General features: G+C 49.3%; 1 long non-coding RNA gene across 1 annotated transcript; it reads left to right on the top strand.

The window, feature by feature from the left end:
- The first annotated feature begins 5556 nt into the window (after nt 1–5556).
- LOC135537462 (uncharacterized) lies at nt 5557–8972 on the top strand. The gene is made up of 4 exons (XR_010455224.1): nt 5557–5954; nt 6151–6222; nt 8149–8205; nt 8889–8972. It is a non-coding gene; the product is annotated as an uncharacterized LOC135537462 (long non-coding RNA).
- The last annotated feature ends 479 nt before the right edge of the window (nt 8973–9451 follow it).

Here is a 9451-nt window from a genome sequence, read left to right as displayed (position 1 = left end):
TGTTATGTACTTGAGTGAAGACCCAAAAGCGGTTTTAACAGAAAACAGAGTTCTTTAATGAAAAACAGGAATGGCATAAATCCTCTTCCAACGTTGTCAATGGAACAAAAAGAACGTTAGTATAATGCAGGATGCACCTGTAAGGCAGACTCCGACAGGATAGGACAAGGTGGAAGCAAACGGGACGACAGCTTGCTTCTGGCATGAAAAACACAAACAAGAATCAGACACTGAAAGTAGCAGGAACAGAGAGAGAAATAGACCTAATCAGAGGGGAAGAGAGAACAGGTGTGAAAGAGTGAATGAGCTAGTTAGGGAGATGTAGAACAGCTGAAGAATGAGAGACAGAGAAGGTAACCTAAAAAGACCAGCAGAGAGAGACAGAGTGAAGAGAAAGGACAGGAACAGACATAACAAGACATGACAGTACCCCCCACTCACCGAGCGCCTCTGGCGCACTCGAGGAGGAAACCTGGCGGCAACGGAGGAAATCATCGATCAGCGAACGGTCCAGCACGTCCCGAGAGGGAACCCAACTCCTCTCCTCAGGACCGTACCCCTCCCAATCCACTAGGTACTGATGACCACGGCCCCCGAGGCGCATGTCCAAAATCTTGCGACCCTGTAGATGGGTGCGCCCTCGACAAGGATGGGGGGAGGGACGAGCGGGGCGCGGAACGGGCTTAACACAGGAGACATGGAAGACCGGGTGAACGCGACTTAAGATAGCTGGAGAAGAAGTCGCACTGCGACAGGATTAATGACCCGGGAAATACGGAACGGACCAATGAACCGCGGGGCCAACTTGCGAGAAGCTGTCTTAAGGGGAAGGTTCTGAGTGGAGAGCCATACTCTCTGACCGCAACAATATCTAGGACTCTTGGTCCTACGCTATTAGCGGCCCTCACAGTCTGCGCCTATTACGGCAAAGTGCCGACCTGACCCCCTTCCAGGTGCGCTCGCAACGCTGGACAAAAGCCTGAGCGGAGGGGACGCAGGACTCGGCGAGCTGAGATGAGAACAGCGGAGGCTGGTACCCGAGGCTACTCTGAAAAGGAGATAGACCGGTAGCAGACGAGGAAGCGAGTTGTGGGCGTACTCTGCCCAGGGGGAGCTGTTCTGACCAAGACGCAGGGTTACGAAAAGAAAGACTGCGTAAAAATGCGACCAACAGTCTGATTGGCCCGTTCGGCTTGACCGTTAGACTGGGGATGAAAGCCGGACGAGAGACTGACGGAAGCCCCAATCAAACGGCAAAACTCCCTCCAAAATTGAGACGTGAACTGCGGGCCTCTGTCGGAAACGACGTCAGACGGAAGGCCATGAATTCGGAAACATTCTCGATAATGATCTGAGCCGTCTCCTTAGCAGAAGGGAGCTTAGCGAGAGGAATGAAATGAGCCGCCTTAGAGAATCTATCGACAACCGTAAGAATAACTGTCTTCCCCGCTGATGAAGGCAGTCCGGTGATGAAATCTAAAGCGATGTGAGACCACGGTCGAGAGGGAATGGGAAGCGGTCTGACACGGCCGGCAGGAGGAGAGTTCCCAGATTTAGTCTGCGCGCAGACCGAACAAGCGGCGACAAATCGACGCGTCACGTTCCGAGTGGGCCACCAGAAACGCTGGCAAATGGAAGCGAGCGTACCCCGAACGCCGGGGTGGCCGGCTAACTTGGCAGAGTGGGCCCACTGAAGAACGGCCGGACGAGTAGGAACGGGAACGAACAGAAGGTTCCTAGGACAAGCTCGCGGCGACGGAGTGTGAGCGGTGCTTGCTTTACCTGCCTCTCAATTCCCCAGACAGTCAACCCGACAACCGCCCTTCAGGAGAATCCCCTCGGGGTCGGTGGAGACCTCAGAAGAACTGAAGAGACGAGATAAAGCATCAGGCTTGGTGTTTTTGAGCCGGACGATAAGAAATAACAAACTCGAAACGAGCGAAAAACAGAGCCCAACGAGCCTGACGCGCATTAAGTCGTTTGGCTGAACGGATGTACTCAAGGTTCCTATGGTCAGTCCAAACGACAAAAGGAACGGTCGCCCTCCAACCACTGTCGCCATTCGCCTAGGGCTAAGCGGATGGCGAGCAGTTCGCGATTACCAACATCATAGTTACGTTCTGACGGCGATAAGCAATGAGAGAAAAACGCGCAAGGATGGACCTTGCCGTCAGAGAGAGCGCTGAGAAAGAATGGCTCCCACGCCCACCTCTGACGCGTCAACCTCAACAACAAACTGACTAGAGATGTCAGGTGTAACAAGAATAGGTGCGGATGTAAAATGATTCTTAAGAAGATCAAAAGCTCCCTGGGCGGAAACGGACCACTTAAAGCACGTCTTAACAGAAGTAAGGGCTGTGAGGGAGCTGCCACCTGACCGAAATTACGGATGAAACGACGATAGAAATTAGCGAAGCCCAGAAAGCGCTGCAGCTCGACGCGTGACTTAGGAACGGGCCAATCAATGACAGCCTGGACCTTAGCGGGATCCATCTTAATGCCCTCAGCGGAAATAACGGAACCGAGAAAAGGGACAGAGGCGGCATGAAAAGTGCACTTCTCAGCCTTCACATAAAGACAGTTCTCCAAAAGGCGCTGGAGGACGCGTCGCACGTGCTGAACATGAATCGAGAGAGACGGTGAAAAAATCAGGATATCGTCCATGTAAACGAAAACAAAAATGTTCAGCATGTCTCTCAGAACGTCGTTAACTAGTGCCTGAAAGACAGCTGGAGCGTTAACGAGGCCGAAAGGAAGAACCCGGTATTCAAAGTGCCCTAACGGAGTGTTAAACGCCGTCTTCCACTCGTCCCCTCCCTGATGCGCACGAGATGGTAGGCGTTACGAAGGTCCAATTTGGTGAAAAACCTGGCTCCCTGCAGGATCTCGAAGGCTGAAGACATAAGAGGAAGCGGATAACGATTCTTAACTGTTATGTCATTCAGCCCTCGATAATCCACGCATGGGCGCAGGGACCCGTCCTTCTTCTGAACAAAAAAAACCCCCGCTCCGGCGGGAGAGGAGGAGGAGACTATGGTACCGGCGTCGAGCGAAACCGACAAATAATCCTCGAGAGCCTTACGTTCGGGAGCCGACAGAGAGTATAATCTACCCCGGGGAGTAGTTCCCGGAAGGAGATCAATACTACAGTCATACGACCGGTGTGGAGGGAGAGAAGTGGCCTTGGAACGACTGAACACCGTGCGCAGATCGTGATACTCCTCCGGCACCCCTGTCAAATCGCCAGGCTCCTCCTGTGAAGAAGAGACAGAGGAAACAGGAGGGATAGCAGACATTAAACAGGTCACATGACAAGAAACATTCCAGGATAGGATAGTATTACTAGACCAATTAATAGAAGGGTTATGGCGCACTAGCCAGGGATGACCCAAAACAACAGGTGTAAAAGGTGAACGAAAAATTAAAAAAGAAATGGTTTCGCTATGATTACCAGAGACAGTGAGGGTTAAAGGCAGCGTCTCACGCTGAATCTTGGGGAGAGAACTACCATCTAAAGCGAACAAGGCCGTGGGCTCCCCTAACTGTCTGAGAGGAATGTCATGTTCCCGAGCCCAGGTCTCGTCCATAAAACAGCCCGCCCCAGAGTCTATCAAGGCACTGCAGGGAAGCAGATGAACCGGGCCAGCGGAGATGGACCGGAAAGGTAGTGCGTGATCCAGAAGGAGAGGCCTGAGTAGTTGCGCTCACCAGTAGCCCTCCTCTTACTGATGAGCTCTGGCTTTTACTGGACATGAGGTGACAAAATGACCAGCGGAGCCGCAGTAGAGACAGGCGATTGGTGATTCTCCGTTCCTTCTCCTTGGCCGAGATGCGGATACCCCCAGCTGCATAGGCTCAGCATCCGAGCCGGCGGAGGAGGTGGCAGTGATGCGGCAGGTGGCAGTGATGTGGAGAGGGAGCAACGGAGAACGCGAACTCCTTTCCACGTGCTCGGCGACGAAGATCAAACCGTCGCTCTATGCGAATAGCGAGAGCTATTAAGGAGTCCAGACTGGAAGGAACCTCCCTGGAGAGGATCTCATCCTTAACCTCGACGAGGAGACCCTCCAGAAAACGAGCGAGCAAAGCCGGCTCGTTCCAGTCACTAGAGGCAGCGAGAGTGCGAAACTCAATAGAATAATCCGTTATGGATCGATTCCCCTGACATAGGGAAGACAGGGCCCTGGAAGCCTCCTCCCCAGAAACAGAACGGTCAAAAACCCATATCATCTCCTCCTTAAAGTCCTGAAACTGGTTAATACACTCAGCCCTCGCCTCCCAGATTGCCGTGCCCCACTCACGCGCCCGTCCGGTGAGGAGAGAAATGACGTAGGCGATGCGGGCTGCGCTCCTGGAGTAAGTGTTGGGCTGGAGAGAGAACACCACATCACACTGAGTGAGGAATGAGCGGCACTCAGTGGGCTCCCCTGAGTAACAGGGCGGGTTGTTGATCCTGGGCTCCGGAGACTCGGAAACCCTGGAAGTGGGCGGTGGATCGAGGTGGAGTTGGTGAACCTGTCTTGTGAGGTCGGAGACTTGGACGGCCAGGGTCTCAACGGCATGTCGAGCAGCAGACAATTCCTCCTCGTGTCTGCCTAGCATCGCTCCCTGGATCTCGACGGGAGTGAAAAGGGTCCGGAGCCGCTGGGTCCATTCTTGGTCTGATTCTTCTGTTATGTACTTGAGTGAAGACCCAAAAGCGGTTTTAACAGAAAACAGAGTTCTTTAATGAAAAACAGGAATGGCATAAATCCTCTTCCAACGTTGTCAATGGAACAAAAAGAACGTTAGTATAATGCAGGATGCACCTGCCAGGCAGACTCCGACAGGATAGGACAAGGTGGAAGCAAACGGGACGACAGCTTGCTTCTGGCATGAAAAACACAAACAAGAATCAGACACTGAAAGTAGCAGGAACAGAGAGAGAAATAGAGACCTAATCAGAGGGGGAAGAGAGAACAGGTGTGAAAGAGTGAATGAGCTAGTTAGGGGAGATGTAGAACAGCTGAAGAATGAGAGACAGAGAAGGTAACCTAAAAAGACCAGCAGAGAGAGACAGAGTGAAGAGAAAGGACAGGAACAGACATAACAAGACATGACACATTGACTCCTCCACTACTATAGACGTTAGTAATGGGACATGGGTTAGGGACATTAACTCCTCCACTACTATAGACGTTAGTAATGGGACATGGGTTAGGGACATTGACTCCTCCACTGCTATAGACGTTAGTAATGGGACATGGGTTAGGGACATTGACTCCTCCACTGCTATAGACGTTAGTAATGGGACATGGGTTAGGGACATTGACTCCTCCACTACTATAGACGTTAGTAATGGGACATGGGTTAGGGACATTGACTCCTCCACTACTATAGACGTTAGTAATGGGACATGGGTTAGGGACATTGACTCCTCCACTACTATAGACGTTAGTAATGGGACATGGGTTAGGGACATTGATTCCTCCACTGCTATAGACGTTAGTAATGGGACATGGGTTAGGGACATTGACTCCTCCACTACTATAGACGTTAGTAATGGGACATGGGTTAGGAACATTGACTCCTCCACTACTATAGACGTTAGTAATGGGACATGGGTTAGGGACATTGACTCCTCCACTGCTATAGACGTTAGTAATGGGACATGGGTTAGGGCAGTGGAGAAGTCAGTGGTCCTAACTCATGTCCCATTACCAATCTGTATAGCAGGGGTTCCAAAATGTTTTGCTTTGCGACCCACCAATTACGGTGTCTGTTGAGTCGTAACCCACCTTAAGGGTTGATCAGTGAAAAAGCAGTCCCGACCCACAGTTTGGGAACCACTGCTCTATAGAATATAGAATGGTCCACTGTGTTAAGACGTTGACCTTTCACCCTTGTGACCTCTCCTCTGTGTTAACTCCAAAGGCAGCGACAAAAACTACCACCAGTGGCTATTCACAGTAAAGGTAGGTCCTACATTTCACCCCATAAAAGTGCCCATATTTAACACAGTCACATGAGTAAATAAACCGTTGATTTCTCACATGCTGAGAGAGAAAAGTTTAGGGATTTTTTTTATGGTAGAAAACAATGGCAACATTTCTATGACTGTTGCCATGTAATTGTTAGCTGCGCCGCTAACAACGGCTTTGTCTCCAACAGAAAGGGGGCGGTGCTATCTTTAACACAGTGAGGACCAAGGCTAACCCGGCCATGAAAACTGTCTATAAGTTTGTAAGTGTCCCTCTATCATGACAATTACACCATGACACTCCCAAAATATTTCACTGTTAACTCTCGCCAAGGGGCCATCTGCAGTTCAAACAATAACAAATTGGTTTTGGTAATGAGCTTAGGGATGTGGCTGGAGAAATGTAACCACTCTCAAATTAATAGACAGCTCTGGATGCAAGGACTGACCATCCATGATATTCAAATTATAGTTTTAACCATGTTTTGAAGCTATATAGTGTTTGTTTACAATTACATTGTTTACAAACAATCGCGTAAAACAAGCTTATATTTTGGGATCTGATGGAGTACAAGCGTTGAACTAAGCTCATGAGGCATCTGTAAGTTATTTTCTTCAAGAATCAATGGTTATATACACTCACCAGCTAGTTTATTAGGTACACCCATCTAGTACTGGGTCGTTCCCCCCTTTGCCCCCAGAACAGCCTGAATTCTTCGGGGCGTGCATTCTCCAAGGTGTCGGAAACGTTTGTTGCTCAATTGGTATCAAGGGACCTAACGTGTGCCAGGAAAACATTCCCCACACCGGTACACCACCTCCACCCGCCTGTACCATTGACACCAGGCAGGAGGGGTCTATGGCGTCATGCTGCTTATGCCAAATCCTGACAAATCCGCAATAGTATTCGTTGGATCAGGCAATGTTTTTCCACTCCTCAATTGTCTACTGTTGGTGAATGCGTGCCCACTGGAGCTGCTTCTTCTTGTTTTTAGCTGATCAGAGTGGAACCCGGTGTGGTCGTCTGCCGCAAAAGCCTATCCGTGACAAGGACACCACTGTTATTTGTATGTTTGTGGCCCGCCTGTTAGCTTGCACAATTCTTGCCATTTCCCTTCAATATCTCTCATCAACGAGCTGTTTTCGCCCACAGGACTGCTGCTGACTGGATGTTTTTTTTTCGCACCATTGTAGGTAAATCATAGACACTGTCGTGCGTGAAAAGCCTAGCAGGGCGGCCATTTCTGAGATACTGGATCCGGCTCGCCTGACACCTACGATCATATCACGCTCAAAATCGCTTAGGTCACTCGTTTTGCCCATTCTAACTTTCAAACGAACAGTAACTGAATGTCTCTGCCTGTGTGCCTGCTTTATAAAGCAAGCCATGGCCATGTGACTCACTGTCTGTAGGAAGGGTGTACCTAATAAACTGTCCAGTGAGTGTATGTACAGCGCATTCAGAAAGTATTCAGACACATTCCCCTTTCCCACGTTTACTTGCGTTACAGCCATATTCTAAAATTGATGCAATTATTTCTTGTCCTCATCAATCAACACACAATAGCCTATAATGACAAAGCAAAGCAGGTTTTAAAATGGTTTTGCAAATGTATTAAACATAAAAAACAGCTACCTTATTTACGTAAGACTCAAAATGGAGCTCAGGTGCTTCCTGTTTCTATTACTCATCCTTGAGATGTTTCAACAACTTGATTGGAGTCCACCTGTGGTAAATTCAATTGATTGGACATGATTTGGAAAGGTACACCTGTCTATATAAGGTCCCACAGTTGACAGTACATGTCATAGCAAAAACCAAGCCATGAGGTCAACGGAATTGTCCGATTTTGTCGAGGCACAGATCTGGGGAAGGGTACCAAAACATTTCTGCAGCTTTGAATGTCCCCAAGAACACAGTGGCCTCCATCATTCTTTAATGGAAGAAGTTTGGAACCACCAAGACACTTCCTAGTGCTGGCCGCCTGGCCAAATTGAGCAATCGGGGGAGAAGGGCCTTGTTCAGGGAGGTGACCAAGATCTTGATGGTCACTCTGACAGAGTCCAAAAATGGATGTAGCAACTGCTGATAGCCCCTTTAAAGGTAGAACGCAAGATGACTCCTGACTTACAGACATCAACAGAAACTAAATCTGCTAAATAACCCTTTGTGTGTTTTCCCTCCAAAGGCTAAAGATCATGCCAGGATGGGGATAAAGGAAGTCAAGAGCCGACTAAAACAAAAGGTGCCTAGTTCTTTGTGTTCAGCGTTTGGGTTTTGTTCATCTTTATCAATGTCTGTCTTTGGTCCAAATCACCGCCTGAAGAACAACTTCACAGAACACAACTGACACACACACAGACACACACAAATGCGCTGCCACTCAATGGACGACAGAATTCACTCACTGATGTTTTTTCCTCTCCCACACCTGGCTGTCACTCTTCCTTCCGCTGTGTGATTATCTCTCCAACCTGACTCTCTGTTGACCTCTCACCTATCCAACCTGATCCCCTTAACTTGACCCTCTCAACTTGACCTTCTGTTAACCTCTCATCTTGACACTCTCAATTTGATCCTATGTTGACCTCTCACCTCTCAACTTGACCCTCCAACTTTACATCTTTACAATTCTGCTCCTTCATATTGGTCCTCTCCCTCCCTCCCTCTCTCACACCCTTTCTCCAAATATGGCCATATTCTGTTCCTTATATCCTCTATCTGCCCCTCTAACCCCTATTTGGCCCTCCTTTTATCCTGCTTTGGCCGTCCCTACCCTCGTACCCCTCACCTATGCCCCCCCTCCCACTATAGCCCTGTAGGGCCTCTTCCCTCGACCTTCCACTCCCCTCTCCCTGCATGGGGACCATCACCACCAATACCCCCTCCAGTCACGCCAACCTCCTCCGTATTCTTGTGCCCCTCCAGGAGCTGGCAGAGAATGGCTACTCCTCGACAGTGGGCACTGGTGGCACAGGAACGGGCACCGGGGAGGAGGGCACCACTGCCGGGTCGCCCCACCTCCACAGACGGAAAGGACAGCAGCGCCCGAACCTGGGACGAACGGCGTCCCTATCACTGTGCACTTTGGACAGGTGGGTGAGAGGAAAGGAGGGATAGAAAGGGGGGGAGTTTTAGAGGTCAATGAGGGTGTGTGTGTGTGTGAGAGAAGGCCTCCTATACTGTAAGTCTGCAAAACCATAAGCAGCGTATAAAACCTCATATCTTCAACTGTCTGATCTCTCACTGACTGTCAATCTGTTGGACTGACTGTTTTAATGCTGCTATATTTAGGAATGACACATATGCTCCTAAAAAAACACTACTGTCCTATAGTCACAGTTGTTTCAAAAAAGTCTCCCCCAGTCTTTCCTATTTACAGTCATCGTTATAACTATAGAAATATATAAATATCTATCTGATTTACACAGTGTGACTGTCCTCCTTTTGCTACTGTGCTGTCAGTTCTATAATTTTATCACAATCGTTGT

The sequence above is a fragment of the Oncorhynchus masou genome, unplaced genomic scaffold, assembly GCF_036934945.1.
Source record: "Oncorhynchus masou masou isolate Uvic2021 unplaced genomic scaffold, UVic_Omas_1.1 unplaced_scaffold_7857, whole genome shotgun sequence".
Lineage (NCBI taxonomy): Eukaryota > Metazoa > Chordata > Actinopteri > Salmoniformes > Salmonidae > Oncorhynchus > Oncorhynchus masou.
This window is presented reverse-complemented; position numbering and strand designations above follow the sequence as displayed.